A 21,699-nucleotide genomic window follows, 5' to 3' on the forward strand; every position below is an offset into this window, starting at 1 on the left:
TTTCTTTCCTATAGATGGATTCTGGTTTGTGGACTCTCAGGCATTTTCTGATCCATCTCTCACAGCAGGGGCTGCAAATGAGATGAGTCTTAATCAGGAATAAAGGAAAGAAGAAAGGTAAGGTAATAGATGATGCCCTTATGTATTTAACCCCTCTGAGTCTGAGATGGCTGTTGTCATCAACCTGTATATCTAAACTTTAACTTTGAAACAAAGTACACTCACATGAGTTTAAGCCTTTGTACTTTTCATTGTGTAAATATATGCAATAAAGAGAGCTTTCAAAGTAATAAAGTTGTGTGATGTGTGTTACTCATTTAACAGATGCCCTTGTATAACTTAAAAGAATATATAAATGGTTTTCCTTCATGTTGAAGGTAATGAAGACAGTGTCACTTCTAACAGTATATGTAGTAATTTTGACAACTATTAAATTAAATATGTTCATATCTTGACAAAACATCAACCACAATTGCTTATGGGATACTTCCTATACTTTCTCAGTGTTTTTTCCTAAATATTGACTTTAAAATGCAGTTAGCAGAATTGATATTGAGGAGGATGGCGGGAGAGAGGAAACTGAATGAGAGGGGAGGTTGGGAAGGGAGTGGCCTTTGCAGGAATTAGGTATAGGGAAAGCAGGGAAATGAGAATGGAAGATAACCTCATACTAATACTGTCCAAACTCTTCCACAAAATTGAAACAGATGGAGCACAACCACATTCCTTATATGAATCCACAATTACTCTTATACCTAGCCCACACAAAGACTCAGCACAGAAAGAGGACTTCAGACCAATTTCCCTTAGGGATATTGGTGAAAAAATTCTCAATAAAATTCTTGCAATCCGAATATTACAACACATCAAAAAAATCATCCATCATGATCAAGTAGACTTGAACCAAGGGATGGAAGGATGGTTTAATATAGGAAAATTCATAAATGTAATCCATCATGTAAACAAACTCAAAGATAAGGAGCGCAAGGTCATTTCATTAGATGGTGAGAAAGCATTTGACAAAATTCAACAACCCATGTGAATAAAAGTCCTGGCAAAATCACGAACTGAAGGCTCATATCAAAATAGAGTGTAAGAAATATACAGGAAACCTGTAGCTAACATCAAACTAAATGGAAAGAAACTTGAAGCAATCCCACTAAAATCAGGGACTAGACAAGGCTGCCCACTCTCTCCCTACTCATTCAAAACAGGACTCCATGTTATAGTCAGAGAAACCAGACCACAAGGGGGTCAAACTGACACAAATTGGAAGGGAAGATATCAAAATATCACCATTTGCAGATGATATGATAGTATATACTTAAGTGACCCAAAAGTACCACCAGAGAACTTCTTAACCTGATAAATAACTTCATCAAAGTGTCAGGGTATAAAATTAACTCAAACATACCAGTAGCCTTCCTCACCTCAATGGATAAACAGGCTGAGAAAGAAAATATTGAAATCACACACTTCACAATAGTCCCAAATAATATAAAATATCTTGGTTTAAGTTTATTCAAGCAAGTGAATGATCTGTATGACAAAAGATCAAGTATCTGAAGAAAGAAATTGAATACTATCTCAGAAGATAGAAAGAGCTTACATGCTCATGGATTGACAGGATTAATATAGTAAAGATGACCATTTTGCCAATAATTTAATTTTACACATTTAATGCAATCTCCATCAAAATTCCTACTCACTTCTTTAATAGAGATAAAAAGAGAAATTTCCAAATTTATTTAGAATAAGAAAAAACTAGAAGAGCTTAAACTATCCTCCACAAGAAAAGAACTTCTGGGGGAATCATCACCCTTGAACTCAAGCAGTATTACAGAGCAATAGTGATAAATACTGCATGGTATTGGTAAAGACACAGATGGATAGACCAGTGGAATAGAAGTGAAGACACAGAAGTGAACCCACACACCTATCATTTTATATTTGGTAAAGTAGATAAAAACCATTCAAAGGCAGAAACATAGCATTTTCCAAAAATAATTCTGGTTCAACTGGAAATCAGCATGAAGAAGAATGCAAATTATCTCATTTTTATGACCATGTACAAAGCCTAAGTCAAAGTGAATCAAGGACCTACACATCAAACCAGAGGGAGAGGAGAAGAAGAAGAAGAAGAAGAAGAAGAAGAAGAAGAAGAAGAAGAAGAAGAAGAAGAAGAAGAAGAAGAAGAAGAAGAAGAAGAAGAAGAAGAAGGAGAAGGAGAAGAGGAGGAGGAAGGAGAACAGGAAGAAGAAGAGATTGAGGAGGAGGAAGAAGAGCAGGAAGAAGCAGAAGAGGAAGAAGAAGGAGGAGGAACAGGAGGAAGACAAGGAGGAGGAGACGGAGGAAAAGGAGACGAAGATGAAGAAGAAGGAGGAGAGGAAGAAGAAGAAGAAGAAGAAGAAGAAGAAGAAGAAGAAGAAGAAGAAGAAGAAGAAGAAGAAGAAGAAGAAGAAGAAGAAGAAGAAGAGGAAGAAGGAATTTAAACAGAAAGAGAACTAAACTTCCATTCTTCCCCATTCCCTCTCTTCCTCAGCTGTTGTTTAGGCAGTTGTGTTAGTGAGACATTAACAGTGTAATTTCTGGTGTTACTTTGAGACACCAACTCATAGTAAATTTTAGTCTCTTAAAATCTTCTTTCATGAAGTAAGACACCCATGGCTACATCATTCTCTCTTCTCCAGCACTTCACTTAGTTCTTTTGAATAGGCAGTGTCAATATTATATAGGGTCTGTTCAGATAGATGTAAGTATTTTGAGTTCTGGAGGGCCACAATTGTATCATGCTCAGTGGACAGCACCTCACAGATCTCCTTACCTATTAATAAGCCCTTGAAAGAACCCAAGGCCTGCATATGACCTTATCTCTAATTTGGAAGTTATCTCCATTGGATAATCATGTGAAAATGAAAACTTAGTTTTCTCCAAGGGAATATCACTGGGTACACAAACTAATTTTAAGGGTAGACTGCGTATAAAGCACTAAGGGAACTGAACATCATCTTTGGAGGATCCTTGTCTCATAATGGGTCAGGACTTTTTCTTCAGAATGTCTTTTTCATTTTGTTTTATGTTTATTTATCTATTAATTTTTGCTCTGTATGTTTTGTGTATATATTTTTCCTGGTTTTATGTTTCCATGGAATTCCAGAGTGTGTGAATGGAAGTCTGGGTCTCCGTGTCTGTATCTGATTCTTGACCCTTGTTTTGGCTCTTTTCTATATGCTTGTTTTGTTCTACTCCAATTCATTAACTTTCATTTTATTTTTATCCCTTAGATGATGGTTTGTTTTGAGAGTCAGAAGGATGTAGATACAGATGATAGGAGAGGAATAGAAGGGGGGAATAGAGGGTAGAGTAATCATAATTCAAATATATTGCATGAAAAAGTCTAATTTTAAGAAAAGAATTTTAAAAACATACTTTCTGGGGCCTGTCTGCCCCCTTCTCTCAAAATCCTTACTAGTTTCATATAAAAAGTTAATGAAAATATTTTAAATCTTTTCCAAGGCAAAGAAAATTGTTTGTTTACATCTGATCTGGAACTGCCACTATGGGAGTGAAGCTTCTGTAGAGTTGCAATAATGCAGTAGGAGAGTCTATAAATGCTTTCAGAGAAATCAATACACTGAGGTTCAGCGGGAGTTTCACATGATTGATGTTACAAATTTTCAATGGGAAGATATACATTTTCGATACTTCAGTTTTCATGAAATTCTTCAAGATCAAATTACAAGTAGTATGGAATACAATCATAAAATAGGTTTGTTCCTTTGAAAATTTCAAAATTACCCCAAATAATACTTAAATATCATTAATAAATCAGAACATTTTGTATCCTAAACCCATATAAACATGACAATTATGAAATAGAAGTAGATGCGTATTTGTGGATAAAAGCTGTTTCTGGAGAGGCACTATTTTATGTCTGGGATAATTTCACTTCATTGGTAGATGGGTTAAAAAAAGTCTGATAATGAAGACCTTGCTGTAAAAGACCATTCTCTCACTAAGGGACTCTAAAACCCTGTTGTATAGAGTGCTAGCATTTCAATGTATCTCTTAATGACACTCCATTGGTTAGATGTGCCATATTTCCTGTATTCATTCCTCTGTGGAAGATCATCTGGGTTCTTTCAGCTTCTGGCTATTATAAATAAGGCTACTATGAACATAGTGGTGCTCATGTCTTTGTTATATATTGGGGCATCTTTTGGGTATATGCGCAAGATAGGTGTAGCTGTGTCTTCAGATAACTCAATGTCCAATTTTCTGAGGAACCTCTACACTGATTTCCAGAATGGTTATATCAGTCTGCAATCCCACCAACAATGGAGGAGTGTTCCTCTTTCTCCACATCCTCTCCAGCATTTGCTCTCACCTGAGTTTTTGATCTTAGACATTCTCACTGGTGTGAGGTGGAATATCAGGGTTGTTTTGATTTGCATTTCCCTTATACTATAGTTGTTGAATATTTCTTTAGGTATTTCTCTGCCAATTGATATTCTTCAGCTGTGAATTCTCTGTTTTGCTTTGAACCCCATTTTTCAAATGGTTATTTGTCTCCCTGTAGTCTCACTTCATGTGTTCTTTGTATATTTTGGATATAAGCTGTCTATCAGTTGTAGGATTGGTAAAGATCTTTTTCCAATCTATTGGTTTCCATTTTATCCTAACAACAGTGTCCTGTACCTTACAGAAGTTTTTCAGTTTTTTTAAGATCACATTTGTTGATTCTTCATCTTAGAACATGAGCCTTTGGTGTTTTGTTCAGAAAATTTTCTCCAGTGAGCATGTGTTTGACATGTTTCCACACTTTGTCTTCTATTTGTTGGAGTGTATCTGGTTTGAAGTGGAGGTCCTTGATCCAGTTGTACTTATGCTTTCTACAGGGCAGTAAGAATGGATTGATCTGCAATCTTTTACATACTGACCCACAGTTGAACCAGCACCACATGCTGAAAATGCTGTCTTTTTTTCCATTGGATGGTTTTGACTTCTTTCTCAAAAATTAAGTGACCATGGTTGTAGGGGTTCATTTCTGGGTCTTCAATTCTATTCGACTGGTTTATTTGCCTGCCTCTGTCACAACGCCATACATTTTTTTTTTTTATCACTGTTGCCCTGTAATACTGCTTGAGTTTAGGGATAGTGATTCCCATGGAACTCCTTTTATTGTTGAGGACTTTTTTAGCTATTCTGTGTTTTTTTTTATTACAGATGAATTAATGAAAGTTCTGTCTAAATCTTTGACGAATTGGATTGGAATTTTGATGGGGATTGGAATGAATATGTAGGTTGCGTTTAATATAATGGCCATTTTTACTGTATTAATCCTGCCAGTCCATGAACATGGGAGATCTTTCCATCTTCTGAAATCTCCTTCACTTTCTTCAGAGACTTGAGGTTCTGCTCATATGCTCATATTTTTTACTTACTTGGATAATGTCACCCCAAGACATTTTATATTATTTGGGGCTATTGTGAACGGTGTAATATCCCTACTTTCTTTCTCTGCTTGTTTAGCTTTGTGCAGAGTTATTTTTATACTCAGCCACTTTGCTGAAATGTTTATCAGGCTTAGTAATTCTCTTGTGGAATGTTTGAGGTCACTAAGTATACAATCATATCAACTACAAACAGTGCTATTTTAACTTCTTCTTTTCCAATCTATATCCCTTTGACCTCCTTCAGTGTCTGCTTGCTCTGACTAAGATGTCTAGAACTATATTGAATAAGTTGTGAGAGAGTGGGCACCCTTGTTCAGTCCCTGATTTCAGTGTGATTGCTTTAAGTTTCTCTCCACTTAGTTTAATGTTAGTTACGGATTTGCTGTATATGTTTAGGTGTGGGCCTTAAATTCCTGTGCTTTCCAGGACTTTTTTCATGAAGTGATGTTGAATTTTGTCAAAATCTTTCTCAGCATCTAATGAAAGGATCATGTGGTTTTTATCTTGGAGTTTATATAGTGAATTATGGTGTTTGTTTTCTGTATATTAAAGTATCCCTGCAAGCCTGGGATGAATCCTACTTAAACATAGTAGATGATTGTTTAATGTGTTGTATGAATAGGTTTGCAAGAATTTCATTGAGTATTTTTGTGTTGATATTGATAAGAGAATTTGGTCTGAGTTATCTTTCTTTGTTGAGTCTTTCTTTGTTTTAGTTATAAGAGTAATTGTGACTTCATGAAAGCAATTTGGTAGTACTCCATCTGTTTCAATTTTATGGAATAGTTTGGACAGTATTGTTATGAATTTTTCAATGAATTTTGGATGGATTTCTGCACTAAACCCATCTAATCCTGGACTCTTTTTGGGTGGGAGAGTTTTGATGATTGCTTGTATTCCTTTGGGAGTTATGGGTTGTTTAAATGGTTTATCTTTTCCTGATTTAGGTTTGGTATCTTGTATTTGTCTGGAAAATTGTCTTTTTTTTCCAGATTTTCAAGTTTTTTGAACCTAGGCTTTTGTAGTACAGCAATTTTTTTTTAATTTCCTCTGATTCTGCTGTTCTGTCTCCCTTTTTAATATTTGATTTTGTTAATTTGGACACACTCTCTGTATCCTCTGCTTAGTCTAGCTTTGGGTTAATATATCCTGTTGATTTTTTCAGAGAATCAGGTATTGGTTCTGTTGATTCTTTGTATGGTCCCTTTTTTTCTACTTGGTTGATTACAGCCCTGAATTTGATTATTTTCTGCCTTCTACTACTCCTGCATGTATTTGCTTCTTTTTGTTCTAGAGCTTTTAGGTGTGCTGTCAAGCTGCTGATGTATGCTCTCTCCTGTTTCTTTCTGCAGGCACTCAGAGCTATGAGTTTTCCTCTTAGCACAGCTTTCATTGTGTTCCAAGAGTTTGGGTGTGTTGTACCTTCATTTTCAGTGAATTCTAAGAAGTCTTTAATTTCTTCCTTTATTTCTTCCTTGACCAAGTTATCATTGAGTAAAAAAATTGTTCAACTTCCATGTATATGTGGGCGTTCTTTCCTAATTTTTATTGAAGAACAGCCTTAGCCCATGGTGGTCTGATAGGATGCGTTGGATTATTTCTATCTTTCTGTATGCTTTGAGGCCTGCTTTTTGACTGATTATATGATTAATGTTGGAGAAAGTGCCAGGAGGCTGTGAGAAGAAGGTTTATCTTTCTGTTTTAGGATAGAATGTTCTGTAAATATCTGTTAAGTCCATTTGGTTTATACCTTCTGCTAGTCTGTCTATATCTCTGTTTAATTTCTGATTCTGTGATCTGTCGAGTGATGAGAATGGGGTGTTGTAATCTTATACTATTATTTTTTTGCGGTGCAATATGTGCTTTGATCTTTAGTAAGGTTTCTTATGTGTATGTAGGAGCCCTTGTAATTGGAGCATAGACATTTATGATTTTGAGTTCATCTTGGTGGATTTTTCCCTTGACGAATATGAAGTGTCCTTCCTTATGCTTTTTGATGACTTTTGGTTGAAAGTCGATTTTATATATTCTTCAGACCATTTGCTTGGAAAATTGTTTTCCAGCCTTTTACTCTGAGGTAGTGTCTGTCTTTGTCTCTGAAGTGTGTTTCCTGTAGTGCAAAATGTTGGGTCCTCATTACATATTGTGTGTCAATCTGTGTATTTTTAGTGAGGAATGAGTCTATTGATGTTGGAGATATTAAGGAATAGTGATGGTCACATTGTTATTTTCATAATTGGAGGTTAGTTTATGTTTGTGTGCTTCTCTTCTCTATGTGTTGTTGTGAAAAGATTAATTTCTTGCTTTATCTATGGTTTTACTTGAATCCTTGTGTTCGGTCTTGCCAGTTAGTGTCCTTTGTAAGACTAGATATGTAGAAAGGTATTGTGTAAATTTCGTTTTGTCATGGGATATCTTGGATTCTCCGTCTTTGTTAATTGAGAGTTTTGATGGATACAGTACCCTGGGATGGTGTTTTTATTCTCTTAGTGTCTGTATGACATCTGTCTATGATCTTCTGACTTTCATAGTATCTGGAAAGAATTCTGATTTAATTATGATAGCTTTGTCTTTATATATTACTTGACCTTTTTCCTTACAGTTTTTAACATTTTTATTTGTTTTGTTCATTTGGTGTTTTGACTATTATGTGATGGGAGGATATCCTTTTCTGGTCCAATCTATTTGGAGTTCTGTAGGCTTTGTGTATGTTTATGGGCATCTCTTTCTTTAGATTAGGGAAGTTTTACTCTATAATTTTGTTGAAGATATTACTGTCCCTTGATGTTGACAGTCTTCACTTTCTTCTATACCTGTTAAGACTAGGTTTGATCTTCTCATTGTGTCCTGGATATCCTTTATGTTTTGAGCTAGGTCTTTTCTGTTTTACATTATGTTTGACAGTTGTGTGATTCTTCTGCTCCTTAGATTATGTCTTCTATGTCTTTTATCCTGTTGGTGATTCTCACTTCTATGACTCCTGGTCTCTGTCCTAGGTTTTCCATTTCCAGGGTTATCTTCCTTGTGCTTACTTTATTGTTTCTATTTCCATTTTTAACTCCTGGGTGGTTTTGTTTATTTCCTTCTCCTGTTATGCTGTTTTTCAAGTAGTTCTTTAAGGTAGTTTTGTGTTCCCTCTTTCTTGCATTATATTTGTTTACTTCAGTTTTTTCTATTGTCCTGCATTTTCTTAAGGGAGTTATTATTCTTAACATCCTCCATCGTCATGATAAATGTGAAATTAAATTTAGATCTTCCTTTTCTGGTGTGTTTAGATATCCAGTGTTTGTTTTGATGGGAGAATTGGGTTCTGTTGAGCCCAAGTAGTCTTGGTTTCTGTTGTTTGTGTTCCTGTGCTTTCTTGTGGCCATCAGGTGGTCTCTGGAATTAGCTTGTCTTGCTCTTTCTGACAGTGGCTTGACCGTCCTGTAGGCTCGTGTGTCAGGGCTGCTGTAGACCTGTTTTCCTGTTTTCTTTTACCCAGTTAAAGGAACAGAGTATTCTGCTCTCAGGCACGTAGTTGCTCCTGTCCACTTACTTTCAGCTGTCCCTGTGGGCGGGAACCAGAAGGAACTTCCCATACTTCTCCTAGGTCCCTCTGTGGGGGGAGGGGGCACAGATGGTACAAGGTGTTTTCCTTTTGAGTCAGGAATCTGGGCAGAGAGTAGTCTCCTCTGATTTCCCAGGAGTGTCTGCTTCTCTGAGGCTCTAGTTACCCCACCATCATGATTTGGGTACAGGGAGCTGTTTGACAAGATCAGTTCCGATCCAGGCACAGTCTGGAACATGGTGCTCCAGTAGATTTACTCCTCCTATATTCCAGAGTCACTATGCAATTTTGTCTTGGGCCAGAGATGTGGGCAATTGTGGGCAGAAGTGGTAGTCTGTGTGCATTGTATGCTCATTATTGCCCACACTCCTGGGTGATCAGCTCTCTCTCCCACAGTTTCTAGGAGAAGGGAGCTTTGTGCTGGAATCAGCAAGGTTCAGGAGCCAGCTAGAAACTGGAAATGCCTGATCCCAGAGGAGTTCTGCCTTTGCATGTCCTGAGTCAACCAGTGAGCTCGCTTCAAGCAGAAAAGTTGGAATCACCTCTTCTCTTAGGCCTGAACTCACTTGTTGGGCTGACTTTCAGCTTTCCATAAGGGCTGCAACCAGAAGTGTCTTGACCCTACTGCTCCTACGTTCCTATGCACAGGAGGCCCAGATGGAGCTAGGTGTTTTTTTCTTGAGTCAGGAATTTGAGCAGAGTTCTCATGGGTTTCTGCCCCTCTGACAGTGTAATACTTCCCCACCCCTCATGACATTTGGGTGTAGAATACTGTTTGGACAAGTTCAGATTCAGCTGCAGTTTGGACTGCAGGGCTCCTGCAGATTGACTGCTCCTATATTCATGTGTCCAGTGGCACTATGCAGTTTCCTCTTGGGCTAGGGATCTGAGCACATGTGGGAAGAAGTAGCAGGGTCTCCTCGCTGGGGTCTCAGTATTGCACACTCTTCTGGGTGTTCAGCTCTTGTCCCACAGACTTTCCAAAGGATTTCAAATGTTCACTCCCTATCTTACAGGTCCTCAGTCTTTCCAGTTCTCCTCCAAATTTTGTTGGAGAAGACGCCTCTGGTTAAGGGGAGGTACAACAGGCCCAATCAGAAAAAAAAAAGGGGGGCTGGAAATCTTCTTCTCTTAAAGGTAATGTCATTGATTTCTCATATTCCACAAGTGGAATAAGTCCTGCCCCTTCTCCAGAAGAGACTTTAATACCTTTGCCAGCTGCCAAAGCAGGGCAGAGAGCTCTGTCCATTCACAAAGACAGTCAAAGATGTGCCCTATCTCCACCAACGTGCTTATGAAATCTGCTTCGGGTAAAATGAGTTTGAAACCTGATTCTGCTGACAAAGCGGATTGCAGAACTACCCTGTTAAGCCAAGAGGACATTCAAAGTCCTCCACTATTAAAAATGCGCTTAAATCATCACTTATGATCCAAGGCGTACAAAATACAGTTACAAATACCCAAGTGAACCTCATAACACACATACCAGCCCAAGAAGAGACAAAATTTTCTGCATGTACACCATTAGATCAAGGACCATTGACAGTTTCAGAAGGGGCTCTTGAGAGTTCCACACCCACGCAAGATGTGGTAGAAATTTCTGAATCCACCGATGGAACTCCTGTGCCTTCTGCACATAAAAAATATGTTCTAGCAGCCTCACCATATCCCCCAGTACTTCAAATGTCCCTATATAATAGAGAATTATTCAAATATCCTCTACCACTGAAGGGACCCTCCTGACATCCCATTAGGCCCACAAAAGCCAAGTTTATCAAAACACACTGTCAATGAGCCATGCAGACTCCATATTTATACAATGTGCAGAGAAGATATTTTATATCCCCTACCTCCTCAGGGGACTCTAAGTCGTTCTGTACTGAAAGCAGAGGCTCCAAAATTTTCCACATATACATCAGAGATGCTAGAACTTCCCAAAACTGAGCAGTATTCTCTGAGTATTACTCTATCTCAAAAAGAGACTGTGGGACAAGAAACTTCTACAAAAGGAGGTCTACCCATAGCCACATCTTTAGAAATGTCTTGTGGATGTGACACATATACAAAAGATATTCTAGGACAGATTCCATCTGTAGAGAAGGTTATGGACCCAACCATATGTGAACCATGAAATGCGAACACCAGAGTCTGTAGCATCCTCAACAACTGAGGAAAGGGATTCCTTGTATTCCATTAGTGTAAAAGAATGAATACGACCTCCACAAATTCCACAGTAGGCTATAGGAACTTCCTTATCTCCTCAAAATCAGCCATCTTCCCCAACTACAGAAGATGCTACACACTCTTCCAAATATTCAGAAAAGATTGCCATTCCTTCTTTATACCCACAAGCAGACCCAGAACATCTGCCAAATACCTCAAAAGCTCTGGATTTTACCTCATCTTCTGAAGGGGCTTTAGAGCCTGTTTTGCCTCTCAAGCAGGCTAGGAAACCTGACACTTCTATAGGAAAGTCGGTTTCCACTTCTCCAGCAGAAGAAAAATTCTCTTGGAACTTCCACAGTTACAAAACAATATCTAGAATATGTCTATGATGCTCAGGGAGAGGTCATATTTTCAGAGGTAGCTCTAATACATACTCTCCATTCTTATATCACAGTAAGGATTCTACACGTATACACGGTACATTAAGACCTTCCTCATCTGAGAAGGATGTCTTAGGATCTACTGCATCTGAACAGCATGTTTTAGAACTATCCCCATATACCTAAGTAGATTTATTTAACATGTCCACTCTGGGGATAAAGAGGCGACATTCTCCCTCTACCAAAGTGGACCACAGGCATCCAGTTTCTATAAAAAAAAAAGGTTAAGATTTGATCCTTCTGATGTAGTCTTGAGAAATTTCCTCTAAAGAAGATAGTTTCAAACATCCCCCTTCTGCCAAAAGGGATCTTGTGCCATCTTCTGCAGCCAAAGAGACAGCAAAAGCTACATCTTCTCCTCAGGTGAGTCCTAACCTTATCCATCTGTCCAAAGGGCCATGGAATTTCCAAAAAATATGAAGGAAGTTTGCAAAGATGCCATTCCTTGAAAGGACTTGCTGGACATTCCATATTGTCCCAAGATGCTCAAGTAACTCCTCCTTCTACAAAAAAGGCATGTTCACCGTCTACCCTAGGGTTTAAGAGAATTTCTTCACCCCTCTCTAGGGCTCCAGAAAGTGTTCTCCATGCTCAAAGTGGTTTGTCATTGTGCAAATTAGACTTCAAACATATAAAACCTTTTTTTTATATTACCAAAGGTCTGAGGGAAAGTCCACATCGAAAAAAAATCATTTAGACCTTGTGCCATTAGTCCAAGTATATCAGAAAAATTCCATGTCTTTTAAAGCACCTAAAAATCTATCTTGCTCTAGCACTCGTCCTAGAAAACAATTACCTTTAGTCATACAATCCCTAGGATCATTGAAATACAAAAAGGGTGTCTAGAAACTTTACCATCTGCCAAAAGGTCTTTAGGATGTTCACCAACTTCTCCAAGAGCTCGGTTAACCCATAGAAGAACAAAAGAACTAAAGCCATCTGCTCAGGGTGTTTTCCAAAAACCACTTATTTCTTCTTTACTTTTATACCAAGACAAGAGGCCAGCTTCCTCATCCCCATCTCTGATCCCTTCTTCCTATTTGTTCTCTCTCCCAAATCGCTCTGTACTCTGAATTAGATGCCAATTACTAAACCATAGACATATGGAAGGAGGTAGTTGCTGTCAAAACAAAACTTGTGATATCACAGAAGAAGCTACGGCTCTCCAGGACACAATTGAATTTTCAAGGAGGGCCTAATGATGATGGAACTGCCATAGCCTACCTGCTCAAGAGCTTCCTTGCATTGACCAGATTTGGTTGTGCACTTTCCAGTAGTGTCTCCTGTGACACAGTAGAAACATTTACATGCTACATCTCTGTACAGCTAGAGCCTTCTCTCTGCTTTATTAGTGATTACATGCTCTGAATGAAGAAAGTTAGTCAGGGGCTTGTCATGGGTAGAAAAGATCTAGGAACACAGAAGGAAAGATATTCTTCTGGAGATTAATTTTATTCTCCGGTCAAATCCTGTGACATAAAGTTCAATTCCCTAGGTTTTCCCTGTTTTGCTGGTGCCAGTATTTTCCCTACAGAACTTTAATTGAGTGAATATTGTTTTATATTTTCTGATTGTAAATTCATTTACAGGGGACATTATATATGTTCCTGCATGTGTATTCAAAATTTCATTTTTCAAATTCCATTTTTTGCAATGAATTTGGTATCAAACGTGGCTCAGCTATAGAGTGAATATAAGAGTGGAAATATTGTGTACCTACTTCTAATGATCAACTCCCAAATCCATATTTTATCCATTAATTACAAGACATCAGTAAAGCAAAGGACAACATGGAGTATAGAATGTGGTTCTGAAGTTCTATTAGATATCAGTCCTCTAATATCTACCTTCTTGTGTTCCCAGGGATAGGCTTGAGGGTTTTGGATGTTTTACCATGATTCTTTCTTCAGGCCACACATCAGTTTCTGAGTGATGGGCAGTGATAGGAATGGCTTGTGGTCCAATGAAACCTCAAATTCAATAGGTTATAAAAAACAGGAGGGAGTCTATTTGCAATTGTCACTTGTGGATCCTATAGTCTTCACCTTGTTATGCAGAATCCATCCAAATATTAAACCAAAATTCCTAGTTGTAGGATCCACCAAAATTGTATATATATATATATATATATATATATATATATATATATATATATATATATATGTATATAAATGTATATATATGTATATATGTATATAAATGTATATATATGTATATATGTATATATGTATATATGTATATATGTGTGTGTATGTATTCACTTATATATATATATATATGTATGTATGTATTCACTTATATATATATGTATGTATATATATATATGTATATATATACATATACATATATATATACATATACATATATATATATATATATATATATATATATATATATATCAGGCACAAAAACTAGATAAGATTGAAGAAGATAAAATTGCATTCTGCCAATAAATGGTTTTAGATCTTTCATGAGAGACACAGCTAGAGCATGTCAAATACAGAAGTGATTGCTAGTGGCAAACCAGAGAACTGAATACAGACCCCTTGTTTGTAGATGTTGAGAAAGGATTACAAGAGCTGAATGGGCTTTCAACCCCCATAAGAACAACAAGTTCAATTAACCAGGGCTTTCTGGTATTAAACCAATATTCCATGACTGTTTATGTACAGACCTGTGGCTCCAACTGCATATGTGGCATAGTATGGCGATGTTGATCATCAATGGAAGGAGAAGCCCTTGGTTCTCCCTAGTTAAAGGGAATGTCAAAGCACAGTAAAGGTTATAGATAAGGATAAGGGGACCAGCTAGGAATATTAAGGACAGGAAACTGGGAAAGGAAATAACATTTGAAATGTAAATATAGAAATATCCAATTAAAAAAGGTATATACGGGGCTGGGGATTTAGATCAGTGGTAGAGCGCTTACCTAGGAAGCGCAAGGCCCTGGGTTCGGTCCGCAGCTCCGAAAAAAAGAATCAAAAAAAAAAAAGGTATAAAATTTGCTAAAAAAAAGGAAAAAAAAAACAAAAGATAATTAGCAGCTAATCAGACCTATTGAGTCAGTAATCCAAAGGGTTCCTGTCAGGGATTTATAGTCAGAATAATACTAGTGGAAAGATTGAGATGATGAAGATTAAATTTGGAGCACTTCTCTCTCCCAAATACCAGTATCAGACACTTACTGCTCTATAAGTATCCAAATAATTGAGGAGTTTACTCTGAGCTGAGGTAAGTATACTTATTTTTCACTTCTTCCTTAGGACCATTTTCTTCTGGGCAATAAGAACAAAAATCCATGAGCTCTAAGGAAAAGAACAGTGTCCTTCCAAACACCTGGCTTTTGGGAGAAAGAAATTAATGATATAAACTCTCTGACTTCCAGGAACCATTAGAAGCAGGGAAGTCCAGATTCTTCTGAGAGGCTCCCAGCTCCTGATCCCATGTGTGGAAGGATCAGATCAATTCTATCTCTTCAACTTACATATTCCACTCCTACCAAGGCTTCAGTGAGATTTCTCAGGGATGATGTATTTCTTCCTTCTTTTATACCAAGACAGAAGACCAGCTTCGTTCTCCCCATCTCTGATTTCTTCATCGTCTTTGTTCTCCCTCCCTAATGACTGTTTCCCCTGAATTTGAGGCCAATTAGTAAAACCTATAGGTACTGAAGTAATATCTGAGAGGCATTTGCAGTCAGGACAACACTTATTACATCACAGAAGAAGCTAGTGCTCTCAAGGATACAAGAGATTTTTCAGGGAGAGCCTAATGATATTGTCACTGAGAACTGCCATGGCCTGACTCTAAACAGCTTTCCTTACATTAACCAGTTCTGAGGGTGCCAATTTAGGTATGTCTCCTGTGACACAGTGGAAACTTTCGTTCTCCATCTCTCTAAAGCTAGTGACTTCTGAATGGAGAAAATGAGTCAGGGGCATGGCATGGATAGAAATTATTTAGGAACTTGGAGTGGAGGAGATTCTTCTGGATAATATTTTTATTCCCAGGTCAATTCCTGTGACATACAGTTCAATTTTCTAGGTTTTCTTAATTTTATAAAGGCCAGTACTTTACCTACATACCTTTCGTTGAATGAATATTGTATTTCACTTTCCTATTGTACATTCCTTCATAGGGGACATTATAAATATTCCTGAATATGTACTCAAAAATTCTGTTTTCAAATTCCATTCTCTGCTATGATTTTGGAAACAAAGTGGGCCCATCTATATACTGAGAATAACAGTGTAAATATGGTGTACCTACTTCAATTATAAATTCCCAAATCCTTATGTTATTCAAAAATTACCAACATCAATAAAGCAAAGGACCACATGGAGTATACAATTCTTTTCTCTATTCACATTTGATATCTGTACTACATTATCTACTTCCTGTGTTCCCATGGCCAGACTTGAAGGTTTTAGATGTGTTGCCATGATTCTTCCTTAATGTCATATATAAGAAACAGGAGCATGGGCAGGGGGAAGAAAGACTTGAGGAACAGTGAAACCTCAACTCAATACCTTCATAAGTACAGGAGGGAGTCTCTTTGATATACTCATTTGCAAACTCTACATTCTTGACCTAGTTGTGCAGAATCCATGTAATCATTCCACCTAACCTAATAGGTGTAGGAAGCACCTAAAGTATATATATATATATATATATATATATATATATATATATATATATATATATATTCAACCACCAAAACTGGATAACATTGATGAAGCTAAGAAATGCATTCTGCCAGGAAACAGATATAGATATTTCCTGAGATACAAAGCTAGAGCATGTCAAATACAAATGTGAATGTCAATGGCAAACCAGTAAACTGGAAATGGAGTTCCAGTTGGTAGATTCTGAGAAAGGATAATAAGAGCTGAAAAGGCTTTCAACCCTTAAGAACAAAAATGCCAATGAACCAGATCTTTCTGGTACGAGACCAATATTCAAAGGTGGAAAATGGAAAGACCTAAGGCACCAACTGCATTTGTAGTAGAGGATGGCCTTGTTGGGCACCAAAGGAAGGTTAAGCCCTTGGTCCTCCCTTGGTTTGACTTGCATTTAAAGGGAATGTGAAGGGACAGTAATGGGATGGTTTATAGAAGAAGTGGAGAGGGACCTGTTAGGGATCGTACGGGAGGAAATTCTAAAAGGAAACAGTATTTTAAATATAAATATATAAATATACATTTTAAAAAAAGAAATAAAATTTGTAAAAAATAAAAGATATAAGAAATAAAAGAAAAGAAAACTACCAGCTAGTTACAGCTATAGACTCAGAAATCTAATGAGTCACTATCAGGTAATGACAGTCATAGAAATAATAGTTGAAGGACTGAGATGATGATGTTTAAAATAGAAGCTCTTCTCTATCCCAGATATCAGGGTCAGGCACAAACTGCACTATAGGAATCTAAAGCATGGAGGAGTTTACACAGAGCTAGGGTTATAAAACTTGTCCTTCCCGTGTTCTTTAAGTCCCTTTTCTTCTTGTCAAAAAGAATAAAGGCCATGCACTCTCAGGAAAACAACTGTGCCCTTTCCATCCCTTGGCTTTTGGAAAAAGAAATGAATGATATAAACTCTCTGACTTCCAGGAACCATAAGAACAGGTAAGTCCAGATGATTTTGAGAGGCTCCCATGTCCTCATTCCCATATGTGGAAAGCTGAGATGAAGGCTGTCTCTTCAGGGAACCCACTAAACACCTACCCCGGACTCACTGAGCTCTAAAATGGACCAGGTAATTCTTCCTTTTTGATACCAAAACAGAAGGGAAGCTTTCTTTGCACATCTCTGATTTCTTCATCCTCTTTGTTCTCCCTTCAAAAATGTCTGTTTATTCTGAATTAAAGGCCAATTAGTAAGCTCTAGGGGTACTGAAGAAATATCTGAGAGGCAGATGCTATCAGGACAACACTTGTGACCTCACAAAAGTAGCTAGGGCTCTCTAGGTTACAAGAGATTTTTCAGAGAGGGCCTAATGATAATGTCTCTTAGAACGCCCATGGCCTACATGCTGAACAGCTTTCCTTACATTGACCAGTTTCAAGAGTGCCTTTTCCAGGAGAGTCTCTTGTGTCACAGTGGAAACATTTACGTACTCCATCTCTCTATAAAGTTAGATACTTCTCTTTTCTTCATTAGTGGTTACATGCTCTGAATGGTGAAAGTTAGTCAGGGGCATGTCACGGGTAGAAAAGATTTAGGAAGATGGAGTGGAGGTGATTCTTCTAGATAATATTTATACTCCCAGGATTATTCCTGTGACATACAGTTCAATTTTCTAGGTTTTCTCTGTTTCGCAACGGGCAGTATTTTCCCTATAGACCTTTAATTTATTGAATATTGTATTACAAATGTGATCATATTCTAGTTTTCTTCTCTTGCTTAGTGATGAAAAAAGTGATACCCAGTACTGTATTAGAACAAACATTATATAGTACACCTAAAGAAAACAAATTGCTCCCAAGGTCAACGTAACTTCATAAGTAAGCAATTTGAATTCACAGAGAAATGGTAAAGTATTGTATTATTTATCCTTAAAAGGATACTTGTAAGAATCTTTTAGAAACAGAAATCTAAACATCTGTATAAAAATGTTATATCTGCTTTAAATGATCAGAATGCACATCTGTGATTGGCAAACCTTATTAAATCCTATCAGGAAGCTGAGGGTAAAACTGGTTCAGAAAGCAGTCATCAACAGTCCAGCATTTGTGACAGTCACACCATTAGGCTGTGCCGCCATAGTTCTTGATCCCTGACCTTAAAAGATCCCAGCCTTTCCGAACTACAAATTGTTCCATACATTGTTTTTTATATCAGAGTCAGTAGGGAAAAGATCTTAGCCAACTTCACAAACAATTTTATTTTTCCAAAAGCTTTTAATGGGTTGTGGTCCTCGCTAATCATTCTACATTTCCTCGGGCAATGATAGAAGCAATGATCTACCCCAGAGGCAATTGCTAAAAGACCTGTATCACTCTTATTGCAAATGCCAATGGCACTGCCCTCTGAGTGGTAGAAAGCTCCATGAGGATTTTCATGCACTTCTTAGATTAAGAGAGGATGAGTGCAATAACTGAGCACCACTCTGCCTGAAATCCTCGTGGGGTTCATGACTCACCAAGGTTCAACGAGACTGTGCTGAAGAGTGGGCCATACCCCAGGATTTCTAAAGCTCTGTGCCATTCCTCCTTCACAGGCCTTGGCAATACTCCATTTCAGAACCAAATTTGAACTATGCTTTTACCCTAGATATAATTTCAAATACTATACTAATCAGGGAGAGTGTGCAGCCTTACATTGTCCTTGACTTTAATGGAATTGCTTTACATTTCTTTCCATTTAGGTTGATGCTGGGTACCGGCCTGCTGTCCATTGCCTCTATTATGTTTCTGCATAGGACTCGTATCCCTGATTGCTCTCACCCTTTTAACATGAAGTTGGGTTGGAATATTTTTGCAAGCTTTTTAAATATCTAATGAGATTATCATGTGATTTTTCTCTTTCAGTTTCATTATATAGTGAATTATATTGATGGATTTTCAGAAATTGAAACATCTCTGCCTCCCCCTAGAAATTAATAATTACACAGCATAACCTACAGAAAGGATCTCACATTCACATGCATACTCCAATAGCTCCCCAAAAACACAAAAAAAAATACAAACAAAAAAAAAATCATGCACCCTACTGAACAGATGTAATACTCACATACATACTCAAACATCCTAATCGAAAACACAAAAACCAAAAAAACATGCAAGCAAAAAAAAAAAAAAAAAAAAACCCTGCTCCCACAACATCTCATTAATACCTTTAAGCATTAATGTCCTCTACTCAACAGTAAAAGGACACAGGCTAACACAATGGATTTAAAATCAGGATCTATCCTTCTGTTGCACTCAAGAAACACAATCCAGCAACCAAGATAGACACAACCTCAGACTAAGGTTGGAAAAGATTTCCAACCTAATGGACACAAGAAACAAGATGGTGTAGCCATTCTAACATCCAGCAAATCAGACTTTCTACCAAAAGTAATCAAAAGAGACGGGGAAGGATACTTCATATGCATCAGAGGAAAAATCCACCAAAATGACATCTCAATTCTGGATGTCTATAGGCCAAAGACAAAAAGCAGAAATATTGGTGAGAGAAATATTGCTAAAGCGTAAATATCACATCGAACCTCACACATTAATAGTGGGTGACATCAATGTCCCATCTCACCAAAGGCAGGCCATTGAGACAGAAATTTAAAAAATAAATAAATAAATGATTTAACAAACACGGGGTTCAATAAAATTGACCTCACTGATATCTACAGAATAGTTCACACAAACACAAAAGTACACACTCTCTTTTCAGTACCTCATGGAACCTTATCCTAAAATGAACATGTTCTCCCACTCTAAAGAAGCCACAATGGATACAGAAATACTGCACTAACCATTGGATCTTCTCAGATCACCATGGATTAAAACTGGACTTCAACAATAAGAAAAAGTGTATAAACTCATTGAAATTCAATAGCTGGCAACTTAAGATCCACCAGTTCAGGGAAGAGATGAAAAACAAAAAGTGCTCCTAGAATTTAATGAAAATGAAGGCACAACTTCTCCAAACTTACCTGCATATGCAGCACAGGGTGCTTTTATAAAGAAACCGGAGAGACCCCACACTAGCAACTTCCCAGCACACCCTAGATCTCTAAAATAAAAAGAAGCAAATACATATTAAAGGAGGAGACAGCAAGAAATGATCAGACTCAGGGTGAGAGTGATCCATCAGAAACAAAGAGAATACAAAGATCAAAAAAAAAAAACAAAAACAAAAACAAAAAAAAAAAAAAAACAAGAGCTGGTTCCTTTGGAACATCAATCCTACAGACAAATCCTCAGACAGACAATGTAGTAGGAGGAGAGAGCATCCATCCAAATAACAAATTCAGAAATGAACAGGGAGCCGTATCAATGTACAATGATGAAAGTCACATAATCATTAGTTCTCACTTTAAAGTGGATGATTGTGTAGACTGATTGCACTGACCACAGGTAAATTTAGGTAAGATAAACTCTGTAAATAGCTCTACAACACCTAATGAGACACAAACAGTAATTAAGTTTCCCTACTGAAAGATCCCAAGGGCCAGATTGTTTGAGTGCAGACTCCTACCAGGTTTTCAAAGAATTCTCAACCTTCACCAAAAAAACAGAAACAGGAGGAAAATGCCAAAATGATTCCATGACACCAGTGTCGCCCTGACACATAAATCACAAACGACACAACAAAGAAAGAATTTCAGAAGAATTTCCCTTACCAACATTGGTGGAAAAAATACTAGGTAAAATGCTCGAAAATAAAATCCAAGGGCATATCAAAACCGCCATTCAGTGCCATCATGTAGGCTACCTCCTGAGGCTGCAGGAGTGGATCAATCTATGAAAACCCATCAAAGTGATCCACTATATAAGCAAACTGAACTGAAAAAAAAATATTCTGCCCTCAGCATTTCACATTAACGTGCGAGCTCCACCTGGAGTTAACTTTGTGGATGTTGCATACCATGCAGTATATATATATACACATATATATTTATATTGTATATAAATACATATATATATATTTATACACATATATAAAATATTATTATAATAAATTAATATATTAAAGTGATATGTACAATCATTATAATAATATAATTAATAATATACTATATTAACATATTAAAGAATATTATTATTAAAATAAATAATATAGTCATATTTTATTAATACATTATATTATTATATATTTATATCATAATAAAATATAATTGATACTAATATATTATGTTAGTATATTAAATTATTATATAGTAATAAACTATACCTCTCTTACCCTCTTCTGACTCTCTACCTAACCACACCCTCAGTACTCCAGTATCAACTTTCCCCTCTGGCTCACTGTCATAGGCTTTAACATTTAAAGAACAGTTAAAAGGGACAGAAGGTTCATATGCGATCTCCTTAATCCATGAAAGAGGACTAGCCAGGGGCAACCTCCTTTGAGGAAGCAGATAAATATCA

Source organism: Rattus norvegicus, chromosome Y (genome assembly GCF_021556685.1).
Source record: "Rattus norvegicus strain SHRSP/BbbUtx chromosome Y, alternate assembly SHRSP_T2T, whole genome shotgun sequence".
NCBI lineage: Eukaryota > Metazoa > Chordata > Mammalia > Rodentia > Muridae > Rattus > Rattus norvegicus.